Raw genomic sequence first — 22,037 nt, forward strand, 5'->3', positions numbered from 1 at the left:
ATAAACCGCGCCCAGGGGTGCTCAACAATTTTTTTTACAGGGAGGCTCCGCCCTGAGATCCTAAGGCTGTAGGGCTGGTTTGGCGGCCTTAATAAAACTCTCACAACGTGCACTGCATAACGAGCTAGCCAGGGCTGTAGATTTTTAAAATAAAGGTGTCTTTTTTGAAGCACATTTTTTTTTATTTTTAGTGTATTTTTCTCAAATTGTTTTGCCAATCTGTATGAACAAATAATAAAAAATAATAATGTCTTGAAAAAAAATGGGAAAACACTTTTTTTGAATAAAAATGGACCCTCGACTAAATACCCTCGACCCTTGACATAAGACCCTCGACCCTCGTTGCCTCGACCAAAAGTTAGACTCCACTGCTGGGGGTGTCTTATACAAGTTCTAACCTTTAAAAAGTTGCCATATGTTTACTAAATTTTTGTCAACGTGATTTTCTTTCAGTGATGGACTGCACTGTGTTACATATTTTGGAATCTTGATGAAGAGGAACAGCAAGGAAAACTGTAAGACAATGTAATACATTGTACAATCAGAAAACAAGATCAGCAAGAAAAGGCAGCTCTGATAACAAGGTAAACAACTCTTTTAATTTTTTTACCTGAAGTAATATGTGTGACATACCATATTTACTTGATTAAATGCACCCTTGATAATATGCCAGAGAGAAGCAAAATAATAAAAAATATTAGTACCTTATTCTTACTTAATTTGGTGAGTATTAAATTTCATGAAAACTCCAAAATTATATTAATAATAATAACAGTGATAATTAATTGATAATAATAATTAAGAATAATCTTTATTATGCTTTTTGTCCATGTACATGGTTGATATTCCAATCTAGTAAATTTACTTACAATAGGAGATAAATTAAATGTAATGAGTATAATGTGCAAGCTGGGAAGCTACAAATGTAAATAAACTAGTTAGTTTTCTTGTTAGCTCCCTGAACAATTTAGGTTCTAGGTAGTGGGTAAAATCAAAAGAAGAATGAAAAAACAAAGAAGGAAGAACTCATATGTACCTGAACTATGTTGCTTCATCAGCAAGACAACAATTTATTTCATTTGTTGTCCTGACAATACAGTTGTAGATAGCAAATAAATTTCTTTGGAAATTCAGACATGCTCAAGTTTTTTAAATGAGTTGGAAGGTCTGTCCAAATGTCCTTAGCCCTAAAAGAGATTGATTATTTGCCTACGTTTGTTTGTATGCTTATCTTATAAAGATTTTTCTTAGCTGTATATCTCGTGTTGCAGCAATGGATATTGCTAGCATATTGAAACATATTGTGGAATACCTCAGGCAGACAGCCTTTATGACATGTTGCGCAAATTTTGAGACTTGTTCTATCAAACAAAGAGTGATTCTATCAGTCAAAATAGTGAGAAAATTACTCAATGTTGGACGTAATCAGCCTGTTAGTCAGTCAAAGCCATAGGAAGTCAATCCAACAGTCATACAGTCAGTCAGTCAATCATTCAATCAATCATTCATTCAATTAAAGGAGGGCTCATAATGTTATTAAAATAATGTACGTAGGGGGACTAGAATCCTTTTAGATTTAGTTTTTCCTTTGCATTGACTCTAAGAACCCACCCCATTCAGTTAGAATCTTAAATGGTGTGATTTTTGTTCCTGCCCCCTCATTCCATCTCTCATAAATGTGCACAAAATACCATGATCCAACCCTACCCCCTCCACGCCCCTCACCCCCTCCACCACCATCACCATGATAAATATGATGAAAATGGCCTCCAAAAGTATTGTTAAGTAATGATCTGGCTAAGAAGGGAAGCAATTTCTTTCGTTATGTTGCAATACGCTTTCCTCATATGGAAATGTTTTCATTTTCACAAATACAGTAGAATGCATTAACCTACAAAAAGGTAGTCTACGAAAATAATAAAATATATTTTTAAGTCCATTTTAATAAGGGTGTTTTTTGTGTTAAAATATTTCAACCCATCATAAGTCTTGCAAACAACATTAGCCAAGAAAGCGTTACAATTTTAAATGTTTCCCACACAGGATGTCCGTGTTACTTAGACTCAGATGAGAGTTTGTTTTAGTAAAATCTGATGTTTAAACCAATCAGAAGTGTAGTAGAGACAATTGTAATGTTATCACTTTTTTCACATTCTGACTTGCTCATTGAGTTTGGCTCTTTAATTCTTAGTTTATCTAGACCATTACTTAAACATTATCGACTCTCAGAAGCTTTTTTTGGTCCCAGAAAGCCCAATATTAAATAATTATTGTTCCTCCGTTCCTACCCATTTTCTAACATTTAAAAAAAAATCGGTGAAAGTTGTGTTTATGGTTGGGAGTTGAAACTAGCCACATCATTGGTTTAAATTCTTAACATTCTGTGTTCCAAATTTGGTGGCAAAGGAAAGTAACACATTCTTTTAAAAATACTTGAAGTCATCAGGCTCTAGAGTTAATCAGAACATCTCAAAACGTTCAGAGATATTTTGACTGAATTGTGCCTTAATAAACTTTCCAGTTGGCAGTGGTTACGCATAAAGGTTCTGCATGTAGATACACACAGAAAGCACACAAAAGTAATTGGCAAAATTCTGGTGGCAGGGAACCACTTAACTATAGGGGTAAGGGGACCAGGAGAGAAGCCCTCCTGGGGGGTGGAGACAAGATTGAGTGATACCAGGGGTAGCCACCCTGAACAGGAGTCCTGATCAGTCTCTGGGGGTGAGGCCCATATCCACCAGTCACTAGGAACTAAGGGGAACCAGGAGGGGTGGCCCTCCTGGGTAGAGTAGAGTGGATATTTTTCCGAACCTGTCTCCAAGGGCTAAGCCTTACTGTGGGTTAAAGTGCAGCCAGGGGTTGCACTTCCCTGTGACTTTTTTTAATGGAAAGAAAGACAGTAGTTCCACATTTCAGGACCTAATGAAGGAATGCGGCCTAGTCTGGTATAATACCATAATATGAATGATTAGTGTTGTACAGATACATCAAGATGCAGAGGAATAAAATAATGATCGGCCTGGTATACTTTTATACATTCTGTTTTGGCTAAGTATATAGTGACCATAAGAAGTACAACATGTAAATTACACAGCAAACAAAGGTTCCAGTCAGAAAATAAAATGGGGGCGGGGCGTGGGGGAAAAAAGAGGCTCAGCCGAAGTTATGCTCCTAGTAGGTAGTCCTTGAAAATCTAATGTGGTCCTTGAAAAGTCCTTTAAAAATGGTTGAATTTTTTTGTAGGCTGTGATCCATCCGCTTCAGGGTTCATAACTAATGGCAGTATCAACAGAATGTGCCGCAGCATAACTTTCTTTTAGATGCCCTAGTTTCATATAAAAACCGCTTTGCAAAAATTCAAATAACAGAAAATGACTTTTTATAGTCTGTAGAGCCTTACTTTGGGGTTGTCACTAAGATTTTAAGTTCCCAGGTAATTGTTGTTTGTAGCCAGGGAAGTCGGAAGCGGTCATGGAGCCCCCCACCCCCAAAAGATGTTTTAGACATTTTCTAAAAGGCATTCGCGCCAAGAAAAGGGCAATCTCCACCAAGAGCAGAGCTATTACTAGCGGTTTTATGGTGATTACGTCTTTATAAAAGAAAACTACCACATTCTGAAACACTTAAATAATAAGTTTTTACTTTACGTAAAGGCTGGTTGGAGGGGTTTTTTTAGTGGCCGCCAACCGGGAATACATGTAAGCTCAGGGGCTTACATGTGACTTGTGGATAGGTAGCCCTTCTTTCATGATCCAATACGCAGCTGGGAAGACCTTCAACAGCACATCTGCGACTCTTTCGCGTTCGTCAAGGGTTCTCTGGAACACGGAATCCCTCTGTAGCATCTCCGCTGAAACTGTGTTCATTTATTGTGACGTACGGCAGTGATCTTCAAACTCTTCTGGGCGAAATAGTTTACAGGGCTCCTTGTTTAAAACTTTCGACTTATTTTGAGGATTAGACGTGTTATGTTTTTTGCATAACAAGCAGAACAGACCCTCGCCTTCAACATAAACAGACCACCACATCTCAGTTGTAAAAAAATGACATCGATCTTTTGTTTAGCCAACTATGTTGAAATTTGTAAGTCTGCTTTGCAATCTTTGTTGCTTCATTGTTGGTAACATCACAACAACCAGCCTTTTTACAGAAATCACGCTGATGGTACTTAGATGAAAACAAGTAACCGGGGGGGGGGGGGGCACCCATATGAAAGCAGCGGGGATGCTCGTCGTCTCGCTTAAGGTGTAAATTTCGGATTTCGGTCTCACTTAGGGTGTTCTGGGCAAAACGTCATTGTATTTAGCCGTAAAGGTCTCTCTTAGGGTTGCACGCGAAGATATATATTTTGTCAGTTCGTTTTATTTACTCAATTCATGTGATCAAAGTTTTCTATAACATCAATACCTAAAGAAAATTGTAGCAAAATGGTCTCTTTTAGGGGTCCAAAAAAGGTTTGCCCACGCCCAGGTTGGTTTTTTTAAGGGGTTTAATTTAAAATTCCCTGCCCCTTTCATATGGCAGTCCCCCCCGGGTGAAAAATATACATATTGCGTGACAGCGTGACACGTCACAAAAAAAGCAAAAACCCTGTCAGGGAGGTGTTCTGGCGGCCATTTTTCCCATTTAACCTCTGGGAGAGAGTTAGCCGTTTAACCTCCGGCGCGAGGGTTCCCATTTAACCTCTGGGACCGAGTTAATAGTTCGAGCACCTCCCTGCACTTGCTGGGCCGGAGATCGGGGCCCGTCAGCAAGCTAGACAGTCCCCCCCCGGTAAGTCAATCTACCGCACGGGTTAGTCAAGCAGGCTTCAGAGAGTTGGCCATCTCTCACCGCCCTATAACCCCACCAGCAAAATCAACCTAACATTTGCCTTAGAAAATTTACCTATATATTTGGATCGGAAACTCATTTCGCTCACTTATGGTTTAAAACACCCATGGTTTAACCCATGGTACGGTTCTTCACAGACGCATGCGTGTTAGACCCAAAAAAATGGTTTTGAAATTTCGTTGATTCATACACAATATCCTTATTCACTCAGGCCCGTTCAGTTCAGCCATGAAAAATATGGCTATCATTTGTAGAAGTTGTTTTTCCTCAAAATATCGGGTAGCCCAGCTTTCCACAAATTCTTGTTACAAAAACGCGCCTTATTTAGAGAGGTGCTCAGCATTTTATAAGATTGAATTTGCTATTAACTGTGCATTCCATTGGAGACTTCGCAACATACATTTTCCGCCCTTCGACGACTCAAGTAATACCTTGAAGGAACCATGAACATGAAGCAAGATCGACGTCTGAACAACGGCCTACTTATGCACGTCAATAATTTGATAATGAACGATCCGGACACTGTTAAGGCTGCAAGGAAGCAAACAGTTTTTCTCTCCACACAACTATGCAAAAGACATTCTAGGAAATTTGAACAGAGGTATACGCTTGGTTTGGTGTACGAGGACGCTTTTTTTGTGTCTATCAAAATCGAGTCTTGTTTGAGGAGTTTCGAAATGATTAACATAATATATAGAGATTTAGCCAGGGCTCAAAGCGAAGCTCTCGATAACATTTATAGTTTGTTCAAACAAAATATAAAATGGTATAATGCTAAGCCGCGAAGGCAACGCCGGTTAACGGTGAAAAACAACAATAAGTCCTTAGTTAGCAAAATAGCAACATTGCACGTGCAGCACACTTTTTTTGTACATTTCTTTGCCGATGTTTTACACGACTACAACGTGAAAACTTGCAGAAACTTCGGAGTTACACGTTTTATGGAGGAAATGTCGGACGTGTTCTCGTGCACTTTTTTATCACTGCCGCTCATCCTTGCATTGGTGGCCGCTAGCATTTTTTAATTTTGACACCGCCGCTACAAAATTTTCATGTTCTTCCAACAAAAAAAATGTGTCCTTTATTTTTAACTCTCGCTCTAGATATCTCGTTAAGCTTCGCTGGCCTGCCGCCTGCTTCCTCTTTTTAACTGTCTTTCTCTTGCTCTATATTCCAAATTTGTCGACATGACAATTTATCTACGCTTAATACTTTAGAAAACACGTATGCAGAGACAATTTCTGCTTTCCGTTTTCGTCTTCATTGACTCCTCAGTTGTCTCTCCTTTACTAAATAACGTCGAGTTCCATTTGGGTTGCCATACGTGTTGTTTGAGTTATTTTGCTTTGGGAGGGACGGTCGGTCAGTCTACGATCACGTGATCACCAAATTTTCTGGGATGTGTAGTTTACCACATTTTCTCAGCCATGGTTCTCTGCTGCGAGTGTTTCGCGCGCGAGAGCTCCGCTAATAAAACGGGCTGGTTGGAAAACACAAAATGAAGTTATAATTTTTTCAAATTTGACTTACGTTTTGTTTTTACGGTAACATTGTCTGCAGCTGCTACTGGCAACAATTTTAGACGTATTTTTCGTTCCTTTTCCATGGGAAAGAGAAAGCAAAAAAGTTACGGAAGTCAGAAAATAGTGGATATTGTTTAATTATGCGCAAAAGAATACCGGTAAAATGTACCACAAACGTTTAGTTACACAATCTTTTAAGGAGCAACCGATTTTAAGTTCGGAAATGGCCCTTGGTTGAAGATCTTTTGCTGTTGTGTTTTCGTCGTTTTCGTTGTATTCCGCGGTTTGGTTATTTGTGCTTTTTTTCTTCCGCTTATACACATTATATATTCCCAACATCAGAGCATATTTTAGGGCAGGTAACAGAACAGTTTCAAAAGTACAAAGGCTTGTATAGCTTCAAAGGACTTGATAGAAACCGGCCCTGAAAGAGTACAACTTTCAACTTGTATTCGGCTTCTTGAACCGTAAGAGACCTTCGAATCGGTGATCTTTGTTCCAAAGCTTTGAATAGGTAGGGAGATTTTTGTTGCCCCATGCAACAATACTGGGGACAACTGTGTGAACAGTATGATGAGCAAGAACTGGGGTATATGGTGAAGGTGCTGCAAAGCTTTGCGGTGGCGAAAAGTTTGGATTAACATTTCCTGTTGGCGTTGATTTTGTTAAAAACATCGATTGTTCAGATGGGGCAGGACAATAGTGCGCCGGGCACATGTTGTCACAGTGAATTGCACATTGCGATGGACAGATAGCAGGTGACTGTGTTGAAACATTAGGAGCATAGTGCTCTTGACAACAAGGTTGTTGGCATAGCAGAATGCAGCTGACAGAGCAACTGCTTGGACATAAGCTTGGCATCAGCGGAGACACCTTACAACAAAAAGATGGGCACGATGGTGATGGTAGGCAGTTGAAGCTACAAATAGTTGGACTGCCTCTCATCAGATTCTCCTGGGAATGAGGCATCAACAGCATCATGGGTAACATCATCAGTGAGCTGGGAAGGGATTACACAGCAGTGTCGCTTCATGCTCTTGAATCTTGTTTCCAGTGTTTGGAAAGAATATTGATTACTTACATTATTTTTCTAAATCGTTGTTGACTGGCACTTTTTTATCTTGAATTTTAAAACATGCAGTGGTTAAATCAACTATCTGGATAAACGTTTTCTTTACACACTATAAAGGACACTGACTACAAAAAAATAACAACAACAAAAAGCAGAAACCCAGGCACATAAAAAGTGATGCTACAAAAAGTTCCCGCGTATCTGTCTGAGAAACGATTATTGATCACTATAGTTGTGAGCCACATAGTTCACCTGTTCACCGACTGAAGCTGGATGTTTACCTCGGTAAAATAATGGACCTTCGAGGGTAAAAAAATGTTTTGTTGCACTATTATGTATTGTGTATAATTATTGCTTTTATCGCAAATGTGGATGACTTTTCCATGTACATAAAAAACGTATGTATCATATTACATTAATAGATTCTCTACGTTCAAGCATTTTTTACGCCAGATTTTTTCTTTGTTGGCGTTGTGCGATTGTTCTAAGTTAGTAAACCAGCTTTCTAAAGTGAGTCGTTGCTATAGTAGTCTTTAGAATACGTAATACATGTCACAGGGTCCCAGTCGATTTCATGTTTCGTCTGTAAATGGTGTGCAGCAATGTGATTGTTGATGTCACCATTTCTTGTCACTTGTTTGTGTTCGGTCAGTTGCGTGCTAAGGTTTTTGCCAGTTTCACCAATGTAGGTAGCCTGTTTTGATCTTGTTTACTGCTCCCTGTCTGTCCTCCAGTTTGTCTTTGTCCTTGACATTAGTAAGTAGTTGTCGTAAAGTGGTTATCGGTTGGTGTGCAATACATATATTGTAAGGTTGTAGTATAGGTGCGATAGTTTCAGAGGTGCCTCTGATGTATGGCATAGTTGCTGTTGTAACAGGGCCAGAGTCGACGTTGGTCTGAGTGTCAGTGTTACTGAGAGTGTTCTGTCTAACAAAGTCTGTGGTACTGAGTACTTTAGGTACTGAGTCTCGTCTTGTAGGCTGTCAGGTGAGTTGCAAACTACATGTATCGGTAGTTGTGCTTGTCTCGTCAAAGTCCGGATAGTAGTAGCCTTGTGAGAGGTCGGATGACTGACTGGTCTAGTAATCGATTAGTATGTGTCGGTTTTCTGTAAATAGTCTTTTGTATTCTGTTGTTGTCGCGAGTGACCAAGCATGCAGTCAAGAAAAGGTATCTTACCATTTTCTTCGATCTCCTTGGTGAACTGTATGTCCGCATTCTACAGTATGCCCGCATTCGGTCTGTTAAGATGTTCGTGAAAATCGTCGATTCCATCTTTGTATACAGTGGTGAATGAGTCATCAACGTAACGTACGTACAAACAACTTATTGACGAGATCGAGCAAAACTAACTACGAGACAACGACTGGAAACCTGACAATTTGACTAACAATAGACGTCTGTTTAACTGTGACAATAGACAGATAGAAACGAACCAATTGCATTATGAGTCTTCAGAGCCAATAACATCACTGCTTAACTGACTGACGAGCAATAATACCACGATGTAATGGACCAATTAGATCAACAACCAGAGTATAATACCATCAACTGGCGTGATACAACTCACTTTGACTCTGAAAATGACACAGGTCTACTGCACAGGTCTATACTGCACAGGTCGTCAAAACATCAGTCACTGTCAACAACCACGGTCCTATTCAGGACTATGTTAAGCTGAATGATCAAACTCAATCTATTAATTTTATAGTTATTTAATTGACCCTGAAACACAAACATTGAGATCAACATACCTTGAATTTGATAAACTGGATGCTGGCTAACGGTGAAAAATGAGTCCAGATTCCTTTGTTGCTTTTTTGACATTTTCAACACAAAGCCGACACAACAGTTAAAACAGACAGAGTTTTTGCGCTTGTGTACTAGTACCAAATCCAAGTCAGATGTCTTTTTCTTAGCTGTTGCATGTGAGTGCTGCAGATGAAACTTGCATTTAGTTTGAATTGATGGATAGTTTTTTTGTGTTTTAAAGGTGTGCCGTAATAATATTACTTAGTTTGCTTTTTCAAATGCTTATTTTCCTTTTTAATGAAGTATTTTTTGTTGCTGTTTTTTGGTTCAATTTAACGACTAAAGTAGCCGGGGGAAATCCCCGGCCTAAGTGACAACCCTGAAATTATCTGACCATTTTAATGTGCTGTACATCTCCCCCTATCATTTCTAAATGTTGGGCTACATTCTGTGAAGGGTAGACATCTGAAGTCAAGTCCCACACTGAGCAGGGATCCAGGGGGCCTGGACCTATTAACTATATACTGCACATTATGATTGTCTTGAGGTCACAAAAATTGTTGGACATTTTTATAGACTAGAAGGACTTCTTTTTTATCTAGAACATCATTAAACATTTTTTCTAGTCTTAATTTAACGAGAAAAACATTGACCAAAACATTGACCAAAATCATGGGTTAACCCCTTGGGACAAATCCCAGCTTTTCGATTTTTTTAAAAATTTCTATTTTTATAGCCTTAAAGCACCTCTTTCCTTTCTCTGAAGGGTAGACGTCTTAAATCAAGTCCCACACTGAGCAGGGATCCAGGGGGCCTGGACCTATCAGCTATATACTGCACATTACGATTGTCTTGAATTCATAAAAATTGTTTGTTTTTCATTATGTCAGTAGAAAATAGAAAAATCTAATTGGGATCCACATTCAACATGCATTCATTTAGGTGATTCACAAAACCTAATTCTCAGTTACTTGCCATACAATATTTAATATTTTTGTCTGTTTGTCACAAAGAAACAACTAAAATTTGGTGTTTTTGCCATTAAAAGAGTTCATATTTCTGTATTTAGGGCCATAATTTTCACTTAGTGTTTGTGATTTTTAGCAACAGTTATTTTTTTATCCACTTCCTTCTCGACAGAAATATCACAAAAGTGATTTGTTGATGTAATTGCCATTTTTTATTTTCCTTCAAGATGCCAGTACAATTTTCACTATCAATGAAGCAACAGATAGCAAATATGTTAGCCAATCGTATTGCAGAATTTGTGATGATACCATCTTTCACTGCTTTGCTTTTGCCAGTGACTTAGCATTTATCTATCTTTGGAAGCACAATAATATTATTTTGTTATGGAAGGTATTTATAAATGTCAATATTCATGTAAAAATCTCTTTCTTACTTTATAGGAAGTAATCACAAGAGTGGCAGACTAATGGAGGTTTGCATTTATGAGTGTGCAGTAGTGTTGGACACTGGATGGATGACATAACATGCACCTAGTACAAGGCAACTGGATAATTATTATTTTAAAACATCTTAGTGTAATATTATCTCACTCTTTAAATAATAGCAATAATAACAACATCTAAATCCTGATGTCAAAAACAATTTTTGGCCCAGCCCAGGAGGCCTAAATGCGGGGTACAGCTGGCCTGGGGTTCTCCTCCTAGGAGCAAGTGGACGTACTGGGAGGTTTTTCACCCAGCTGTTGTTCCACAACCCCCATTCACACAACATTTTCTTAAACATGAGAATAGAACTTAAATATTGTATATCACATAAAATTCAACTACTCAGTTGCTGTATAACTGAAAGAACTTCCTTATAATAACTGTGGGTTTTTGGGAAACAAATTGCAACCTTCAGAAATTACTTTTAAGTATTGTAAGGGCTTCAAGAAAATAGTCTGAAATTTACAGAATGAAATATTTGCCTTTTAACAGGGAAAATTAATTTTCACTGGTCTCTTAATAAGGATAGGTGGAATGTTCAAAATTCTTTTACATTTATATGCATCTAGACACTTTTTCAGTTATGTGACAAACTGAAATTAATTCATTGATTATCTTAAAGTTAAACTCCACTTTTTTATTAGTCTCGCTTGCTTGAGCAAAGCGAGAATCTTAAAATGCAGACGGGTTTTTTTTTTCGGTGGGACCTAGTTTGTAGGCCCCGCGTTCCTAGCGAAGACCGTGGAAACTGGGTGTAAGAATCGTGACGGCTTTCATTGTATGGAAATGAGTCTCGTGATGAGAATGCAGTTTATTTCGGCGATGACTGAAATGACGCATGTAAGTTTGGCAATGACGTAATTTTCCTTGAATGGAGGCCCTTGATTTTCGTGTAATTATGCACGACATGCAGGCACATCCCCAAGCAGGATGAGAAAATATTATAGCGGGGAAATCCTCAGGATTTTGTGGCTTTTTAAGGCGTTACGTTTCTCAGAATATTGTCGCAATTACAGGAAAGGTACGGTTAAATAGATTCACTTTGTTTTATGTATTTAATTGATAGATTTTCGCAGTTGTTACGATGTGAAGTCGTGTTGCACTTCATAAATACTTGAGATGTGAAGTATCCCCTGTCACGTAATTTTTACGTGCGCACGTGCGTAAAATTTGCGTTCGCAAATGAAATAAAGGCAATGTATGAAAGGCTGCACGTATAATCATGTAAGCGTAAAAGTAAAAACTCGCGTTTAACGTTTAATCTCAATACTTTATGTCTTACCTCTATTTGATTTACGTGAGTAAAATTTACGTGCGTTAACGTGCGGAGCCAAAAACGCATCAGTGGAAATCCACCCTAACGTGTCACGGATGTGTTTATACGGGTAGCTTTGAACTTGACTAACCGCACACTCTACTTGCAGCACTTCATGTCCATAGTTAATAGAAATCCAATATCGAGCTTTTCCGGAACGGGTTGGTCCAAGAATTCTATGGTTTGAAAGCGTTGATTATTTTGGAACAACTGATCACTTCAGTGGTCGAAAAAAAATAGAAAAATCTTAATGAGCAAAACTTCAAGGTTTACTGGAAAATCAGGATCGAGGATCGAGAAATCAGGGATCAAGGATCGGTTAAAAAGAACTTGAAAATAAAATAAATAAATAAATCGTGGATCAGTGATGATGTGGGCCGAAGACTGTAGATATATTTCACAGAACATAACCCCGTTCGCTGTACTGAACGCTAAATTCAAGTAAACTAATCCGAGTCTGTCTGAGTCAGTGATTGTTTTGACGAGAAAGCGAAATTTTCCGGGAAAATGAAACGCTTTATCCTGATGATACTGTAATACAAGAAAAAACTTTTAACATTTTTTAATTTTTAAGTGTACATTTGCTTTCAGTACTCCTTATTTTTCTTGTAATTGTTGTATGCACCTCCTCACCAGCAATGCTGATCTTTTTATCGTGCCATAAACTAAGGTTCTTACCTACCTACCTAACTACCTACCTACCTACCTACCTACCTATCTATCTATCTATCTATCTATCTATCTATCTATCTATCTATCTATCTATCTATCTATCTATCTATCTGTCTGTCTGTCTGTCTGTCTGTCTGTCTGTCTGTCTGTCTGTCTGTCTGTCTGTCTGTCTATCTATCTATCTATCTATCAATATCGCACGAAAGTAATGACATTTTCCATAGCTGCTTAGTATCTACTTTTAATATCTCCGTACAGTCTCAGAGTACAATGTTTAGAGTTGTACACAGCATGCATTTATATCTTATAAAACGGACAAAAAATTCAGCAGGAATACGCGCGAACTGAATTAACTGTATGTTGTATAAGGTTCTGTTCAACTTACACTTTTTTCCTGTGCTGAACATATACTGTACCGAGCCGTATCTTGGTCCGGTACAAAGAAGCTATGTATATTTATACTGACAGAGTCATGGGCCCCTGATACTGATAAAAATCATCGTTCAATTTTTCGAGTGTAGAATCCCTGAAAGAGTACTCCTCAATGGAGCAATATCAATATGTAGACGGTTTTCAAAGGTTTCACACCGGTTTGAGGCTAAGATGTGCGGCCTGTCTCTCCTTGCAATTTTTACTTTTTGAGTATATACATTATGACATACAACGCTCGTTTTGTATTCCAAACGAAAAAGTAGTATAACGGCACCGGGGCCTTTGACAACAAAACTCATCTCCAAGCAAGCGAGACTCAACGCTACTAAGAGCGTTCTTGTTAGTAATAATTCCAGTGTGTGTGCCACCATTGCACAAACGGAGGCCATTGGGAAGTGTCATTAATCAGCATTACATTTATTTGTAGCGTTTGTTTTATTGGATGAATCAATTATTCGGTCAAGGAATGTTAAGTTTCGGTCTTCAATTTGCAAATTTTATTCCCCCGCAATTGTTTATTCAACCAGTTAGTTTAGTTTAACATTTCCACTATGAGATTCCATTGAGTAGTGGTTTTGTTTTCCAAAGAAACCAGCCGACATTTGGAGATGCCACGGTTTTTCCATTGGAGAACAGAAAGAACTTTTGGAATAGCTTTCAAACATCCTAGGAGCGTATTTAAGAGAGCAGACTAGTGGTTACTATCACATTCTCTTTAACTATGTTCAGATTATTATTTAATAATATACACGTCCACATTTCTTGGTGTTACAAATGTTCCTTCGTAAATATCAGTTGTCAGTTTGTTTGTTTTGTTTTTTTCACTCGAGGTTCTTGCTCCTTAGCGAACTAGCACGTTGCTAGTTGCAGCTAGTAATGTGCCGTTACCAAAATACTCGTAAAAAATTAGGGTTATTACCAACTCTTTCTCTTTTTCGGAATTTTATTGTAACACCAAGTAAAATAGGGCTGTTATGTTTTTAAAGTGCTAATGGGCTTGCATTTTTTACTTAAAATTTTAACTTCTTATTTAATTTCAGATCCTAGGTGGCACACTCACAAGATAGGAGCCTATCACATGGGAAAGGTCATGTTTAATCTAACCAACCTCGCCCCTGCTGGGCTGTGGAAGCTCTGCCTCTGAGAAGGTGTGTTTCTGATGTCTTCTGAGATATTTCAACGGAGGAACCCTGGGAATCTATCTGATTCTGTAATTCTTGCTGGGGGCAGTTAAGCACTTGGAAGATTTGGCCGTTTGTCCCTAAGTGGGGAGGACAGTGTGGAGGAAGGTGAGAGTTTGCTTCTTATGTTCTTGGGGCTTCATTCATTTTGTCATAATACTACCCACACTTTTTTCCAAATAAAAAAACAGTAAGGCGCTTGCCTGCGGTAGGATGAAAAACGGCGGTGCTAACATTGTGCCGACTCACGGAGTAGGTGTGTCGATGGAGGATTCGAGGACAGAGGACTGGATACTGAATCTTACCGGTGTGGCGTGGGTGGATTTTTACAAATGACATCAAATTGAGCTGATAGTCATAAAAAATCTTTCTAATGGGGGGCAACTGGTAATGGAGTTCTCTTCTAAACCTAAAAATTTCACATCTATCTCAAGCTTACTTAGGCCTAATGATAAATAACCTTTCAAATCATCGCATAGGATAAAAATCATATACAAATCAATTATTTAGTATCTTAATTATCATTTCATATTTCCTGCCTGAATTACCTTAAAATGATCAAAACTAAGGTTATGTTACATCAACATCTGTTGTTTTTGTGTCAACTGGAAACAACAGTCAAACAAACTTGGCTGTTGATGTGAAAGACTAACTTCTCCTTGATATTATTTAAGCCTTTGGAAACCTAGCCTGTACACAGACGTTGTTTTATTTTTCTTTTCATTCTTTTGGAAAACATCGGCGTGCGCGAGAGCGAGGCGAGCATGCGAGCGTGGACCGCGAGAAAGAAACATAAAAACGTCTATTTCCTTCTTCCCCCACCCCTACCCCTTTGCGCTGGCGGTCAATAAATTCCCCGCGGTTTATTTTTTATCACGCGGGCTTGACGGAGGAGAAAATAGAGGGTCTGTGAACGGGCTATTGGAAACCGAGATAACTAAACCGTATTAAGTTAGGATCAAATTATTACTATTAAACCAACTTGATTAATAAGACTGCTGTGGAAGTCTTTTCTATTTCTTTGTTGAAAAGGGACATAGATTAGATTTCCTTGGCTTGGGTGATAACTCAAGTTAATTTGACATTCATGCTCTAGGTTCGGTTGTGGGCATAAATATATAAAAAAACATTTTTTCGCCTAGTGTCTTCTTTAAATTTTCAGCTGTTTTCTCGGCAGTGACTTCAATTGATACATTAAAATCGGCTTTCCCATAAAAGACTGACTGGAAGATTCTTCTTATATATTTTTTTTATTTAAATAACGCGTTCGGCTAGTTCCAGTCTTTTGTGGGAAACCTGGTGTAAAGTATCCATTCCGGTCTCGACAACTGAAACATCTCTAGGGAAATTAGCCCAAATTATTATTGCGGCAACTTTTCATTATTATGCGGATAAACATCGCGGCCAAGTTTTTCCAGCTAAAATTTAATTTTACTTTATAGGATAAAAAAAATACATTTCCGCTAATTTCCTTTTTCGTTTCGAAATACGAAAATTTCTCCGTTATTTTCATTGGAAGTAAAAGGATCCACAACTTAACTTAAATGAAATATTTATTTACAAAGTCGCTTTAGATCTAATCCCTTTGGCGAAATTTGAAGGCGAAATCTATTCGGTACTGATTGTAAATAACGCCATCCAAATTCATAATAGGGGAGGCAAAGTTGAGATATTGAATTTTAAACTAAACATTAAGACCAAAACTCAATCGCGGCACTTCGGCATTTTAGAATAAATGATAATAAACAGTGCTAGAATAAAATCTTATTTTCAGCAGCAAATTTCATTTCATTGAGACCAAACATTAAACACTAAACATTAAAATAGGGCGAGAGAAATCCAGCATCAGTTGCTTCGCAGAGGAAGATTATTATTGACTTGTGCTCTTTGGTGAAGTTTGTGAAATGAAGGTCAGTCAGACCAGCGCGATTCTTTGTTCAATTCTCTGCCTTCGTTTCTGACGGAGACCCACTGAAGGCTGATTTTTACTCTCTAGCACCCTCTTTTTCTCTTGTCCGAGTCTCTGGGTATTTTCACGATATATTGACTTTGTAGATACGCTTCTTCACCTAAAACAAATTATATTTTCACTGAGAATTATTTTGGCCGGTGTGGTATTGTGACGTAAATGAATAAGACCCTGAGGGCATGAGGAGCAAACTCTCATTTTCCTTCACGCTGCCCACCCCACTTGGGAACAAACGGCTAAATTTTCTAAGTGTTCAACTGCTCCCAACTTGAGTGAAGGGATCAGATAGAAAAGACCATGTTTTAAAAGTGTGTAAGCAGAGTGGAAGCAAACCAACAGAGGCAAAAGAAGGGTAGACAACTTAATTTTATTATTTTTTCTTTAGTGTTAAAACAACAGAGACAAGTTTTATTTCTTCAATGAAGTATAGTTACCTTCAGCACCAGTGATGTTTACTTTGTAATCAAGCTACTTGAGTGAACCACGTATACACCTTAAGGGCTTGGACACAAAAAAACATTACGCCCAGTGAACATTGGTTTACACCAGTGACATAAACACAAGAAAAATTGAAATTTTCCTCTTTCCTAGCTTTTAAACAAAATAGGCCTTCAAATAATGTTTGCTGACCATCCGGTTAGAAAAAAAGCCTACCTACACTAAAAAATAAAAATTTTACCAAGTCGCCATATGGAGATGTTTTCAAAGGGGTTAACCCATGATTTTGGTCAAAAATGGCAATTTTTTCTTTCCTAGCTTTAAAAAAAAATAAGCCTTCAAATAATGTTTCCTGACCATGCCATTAAAAAACAAGCCTACCTAGACTGAAAAATAAGGATTTTACCAAGTCGCCCTATGGAGATTTTTTCAAAGAGGTTAACCCATGATTCTGGTCAAAAATTACAATTTTTTCCTTTCCTTCATTTTAAACAAAATAGGCCTTGAAATAATGTTTGCTGACCATCCAGTTAGAAAACAAGCCTACCTAGACTAAAAAATAAGGATTTTACCAAGTCGTGCTATGAAGAATTTTTTAAATGGGGTTAACCCATGATTTTGGTCAAAAATTGGAATTTTCCTCTTTGCTTACTTTTCAACAAAATAGGCCTTGAAATAATGTTCCCTGACCATCCAGTTCGAAAACAAACCTACCTAGACTAAAAAATAAGGATATTACCAAGTCGCCCTATGGAGATTTTTTCAAAGAGGTTAACCCATGATTCTGGTCAAAAATTAGAATTTTTTCCTTTGCTTGCTTTTAAACAAAACAGGCCTTGCAATAATGTTTCCTGACCATCCAGTTCAAAAACAAACCTACCTAGACTAAAAAATAAGGATATTACCAAGTCGCCCTATGGAGATTTTTTCAAAGAGGTTAACCCATGATTTTGGTCAAAAATTGGAATTTTTTCCTATGCTTGCTTTTAAACAAAAGAGGCCTTGAAATAATGTTTGCTCACCATCCAGTTAGAAAACAAGCCTACCTAGACTGAAAAATATGGATTTTACCAAGTCGCCCTATGGAGATTTTTTTTAAAGGGGTTAACCCATGATTCTGGTCAAAAATTAGAATTTGTTCCTATGCTCCCTTTTAAACAAAATAGGCCTTGAAATAATGTTTGCTGACCATCCAGTTACAAAACAAGCCTACCTAGACTGAAAAATAAGGATTTTACCAAGTCGCCATATGGAGATTTTTTTTAAAGGGGTTAACCCATGACTCTGGTCAAAAAATTAGAATTTTTTCCTTTGCTTCCTTTTAAACAAAATAGGCCTTGAAATAATGTTTCCTGACCATCCAGTTAGAAAACAAGCCTACCTAGACTAAAAAATAAGGATACTACCAAGTCGCCCTATGGAGTTGTTTTTAAAGAGGTTAACCCATGATTCTGGTCAAAAATTAGGATTTTTTCCTTTGCTTGCTTTTAAACAAAATAGGCCTTCAAATAATGTTTGCTGACCATCCAGATAGAAAACAAGCCTACCTAGACTGAAAAATAAGGATATTACCAAGTCGCCCTATGGAGATTTTTTTTAAAGGGGTTAACCCATGACTCTGGTCAAAAATTAGAATATTTTCCTATGCTTGCTTTTAAACAAAATAGGCCTTGAAATAATGTTTGCTGACCATCCAGTTAGAAAACAAGCCTACCTATACTAAAAAATAAGGATATTACCAAGTCGCCCTATGGAAATTTTTTTTAAGGGGGACAACCCATGATTTTGGTCAAAAATTGGAATTTTTTCCTATGCTTGCTTTTAAACAAAATAGGCCTTGAAATAATGTTTGCTGACCATCCAGTTAGAAAACAAGCCTCCCTAGACTGAAAAATAAGGATTTTACCAAGTCGCCCTATGGAGATTTTTTTTAAAGGGGTTAACCCATGACTCTGGTCAAAAATTACAATTTTTTCCTTTCCTTCCTTTTAAACAAAATAGGCCTTGCAATAATGTTTCCTGACCGTCCAGTTAGAAAACAAGCCTATCTAGACTAAAAAATAAGGATACTACCAAGTCGCCCAATGGAGATTTTTTCAAAGAGGTTAACCCATGATTCTGGTCAAATATTAGAATTTTTTCCTTTGCTTGCTTTTAAAAGAAATAGGCCTTGAAATAATGTTCCCTGACCATCCAGTTCAAAAACAAACCTACCTAGACTAAAAAATAAGGATATTACCAAGTCGCCCTATGGAGATTTTTTCAAAGAGGTTAACCCATGATTCTGGTCAAAAATTAGAATTTTTTCCTTTCCTTGCTTTTAAACAAAATAGGCCTTGCAATAATGTTTCCTGACCATCCGGAAAGAAAACAAGCCTACCTTGACTGAAAAATAAGGATATTACCAAGTCGCCCTATGGAGATTTTTACAAAGAGGTTAACCCATGATTCTGGTCAAATATTAGAATTTTTTCCTTTGCTTGCTTTTAAAAGAAATAGGCCTTGAAATAATGTTTGCTGACCATCCGGTTAGAAAACAAGCCTACCTAGACTGAAAAATAAGGATTTTACCAAGTCGCCCTACGGAGATTTTTTTTAAAGGGGTTAACCCATGACTCTGGTCAAACATTGGAATTTTTTCCTATGCTTCCTTTTAAACAAAATAGGCCTTAAAATAATGTTTCCTGACCATCCAGTTAGAAAACAAGCCTACCTAGACTGAAAAATAAGGATTTTACTAAGTCGCCCTATGCAGATTTTTTTTAACGGGGTTAACCCATGACTCTCGTCAAAAATTAGAATTTTTTCCTTTGCTTCCTTTTAAACAAAACAGGCCTTGAAATAATGTTTCCTGACCTTCCGGTAAAAAAACAAGCCTACCTAGACTAAAAAATAAGGATTTACCAAGTTGCCCTATGGAGATTTTTTTTAAAGGGGTTAACCCATGATTTTGTTCAAAAATTGGAATTTTTTCCTATGCTTGCTTTAAAACAAAATAGGCCTTGAAATAATGTTCCCTGACCTTCCGGTTAAAAAACAAGCCTACCTAGACTGAAAAATAAGGATTTTACCAAGTTGCCCTATGGAGATTTTTTTTAAAGGGGTTAACCCATGACTCTGGTCAAAAATTGGAATTTTTTCCTATGCTTGCTTTTAAACAAAATAGGTTTTAAAATAATGTTTGCTGACCATCCAGTTAGAAAACAAGCCTACCTAGACTAAAAAAGAAAGGATATTACCAAGTCGCCCTATGGAGATTTTTTCAAAGAGGTTAACCCATGATTCTGGTCAAAAATTAGGATTTTTTCCTTTGCTTGCTTTTAAACAAAATAGGCCTTGAAATAATGTTTGCCGACCATCCGGATAGAAAACAAGCCTACCTAGACTGAAAAATAAGGATTTTACCAAGTCGTCCTATGGAGATTTTTTTCAAAGGGGTTAACCCATGACTCTGGTCAAAAATTGGAATTTTTTCCTATGCTTCCTTTTGAACAAAATAGGCCTTAAAATAATGTTTCCTGACCATCTAGTTAGAAAACAAGCCTACCTAGACTAAAAAATAAGGATATTACCAAGTCGCCCTATGGAAATTCTTTTTAAGGGGGACAACCCATGATTTTGGTCAAAAATTGGAATTTTTTCCTATGCTTACTTTTAAACAAAATAGGCCTTGAAATAATGTTTGCTGACCATCCGGTTAGAAAACAAGCCTACCTAGACTGAAAAATAAGGATTTTACCAAGTCGCCATATGGAGATTTTTTTTAAAGGGGTTAACCCATGACTCTGGTCAAAAAATTAGAATTTTTTCCTTTGCTTCCTTTTAAACAAAATAGGCCTTGAAATAATGTTTCCTGACCTTCCGGTTAAAAAACAAGCCTACCTAGACTGAAAAATAAGGATTTTACCAAGTCGCCCTATGGAGATTTTTTTTAAAGGGGTTAACCCATGATTCTGGTCAAAAAGTAGAATTTGATCCTATGCTCCCTTTTAAACAAAATAGGCCTTAAAATAATGTTTCCTAACCATCCAGTTACAAAACAAGCCTACCTAGACTGAAAAATAAGGATATTACCAAGTCGCCCTATGGAAATTTTTTTTAAGGGGGACAACCCATGATTTTGGTCAAAAATTGGAATTTTTTCCTATGCTTGCTTTTAAACAAAATAGGCCTTGAAATAATGTTTGCTGACCATCCGGATAGAAAACAAGCCTACCTAGACTGAAAAATAAGGATATTACCAAGTCCCCCTATGGAGATTTTTTTTAAAGGGGTTAACCCATGACTCTGGTCAAAAATTAGAATCTTTTCCTATGCTTGCTTTTAAACAAAATAGGCCTTGAAATAATGTTTGCTGACCATCCAGTTAGAAAACAAGCCTACCTATACTAAAAAATAGGGATATTACCAAGTCGCCCTATGGAAATTTTTTTTAAGGGCGACAACCCATGATTTTGGTCAAAAATTGGAATGTTTTCCTATGCTTGCTTTTAAACAAAAAAGGCCTTGAAATAGTGTTTGCTGACCATCCGGTTAGAAAACAAGCCTACCTAGACTGAAAAATAAGGATTTTACCAAGTCGCCCTATGGAGATTTTTTTTAAAGGGGTTAACCCATGACTCTGGTCAAAAATTAGAATTTTTTCCTTTGTTTGCTTTTAAACAAAATAGGCCTTGCAATAATGTTTCCTGACCATCCAGTTAGAAAACAAGCCTACCTAGACTAAACAATAAGGATACTACCAAGTTGCCCTGTGGAGATTTTTTCAAAGAGGTTAACCCATGATTCTGGTCAAAAATTAGGATTTTTTCCTTTGCTTGCTTTTAAACAAAATAGGCCTTGAAATAATGTTTGCCGACCATCCGGATAGAAAACAAGCCTACCTAGACTGAAAAATAAGGATTTTACCAAGTCGCCCTATGGAGATTTTTTTCAAAGGGGTTAACCCATGACTCTGGTCAAAAATTGGAATTTTTTCCTATGCTTCCTTTTAAACAAAATAGGCCTTAAAATAATGTTTCCTGACCATCCAGTTAGAAAACAAGCCTACCTAGACTGAAAAATAAGGATATTACCAAGTCGCCCTATGGAAATTTTTTTTAAGGGGGACAACCCATGATTTTGGTCAAAAATTGGAATTTTTTCCTATGGTTGCTTTTAAACAAAATAGGCCTTGAAATCATGTTTGCTGACCATCCGGTTAGAAAACAAGCCTACCTAGACTGAAAAATAAGGATTTTACCAAGTCGCCCTATGGAGATTTTTTTTAAAGGGGTTAACCCATGACTCTGGTCAAAAATTGGAATTTTTTCCTATGCTTCCTTTTAAACAAAATAGGTCTTAAAGTAATGTTTCCTGACCATCCAGTTAGAAAACAAGCCTACCTAGACTGA

This window comes from Porites lutea, chromosome 10 (assembly GCF_958299795.1).
Source record: "Porites lutea chromosome 10, jaPorLute2.1, whole genome shotgun sequence".
Lineage (NCBI taxonomy): Eukaryota > Metazoa > Cnidaria > Anthozoa > Scleractinia > Poritidae > Porites > Porites lutea.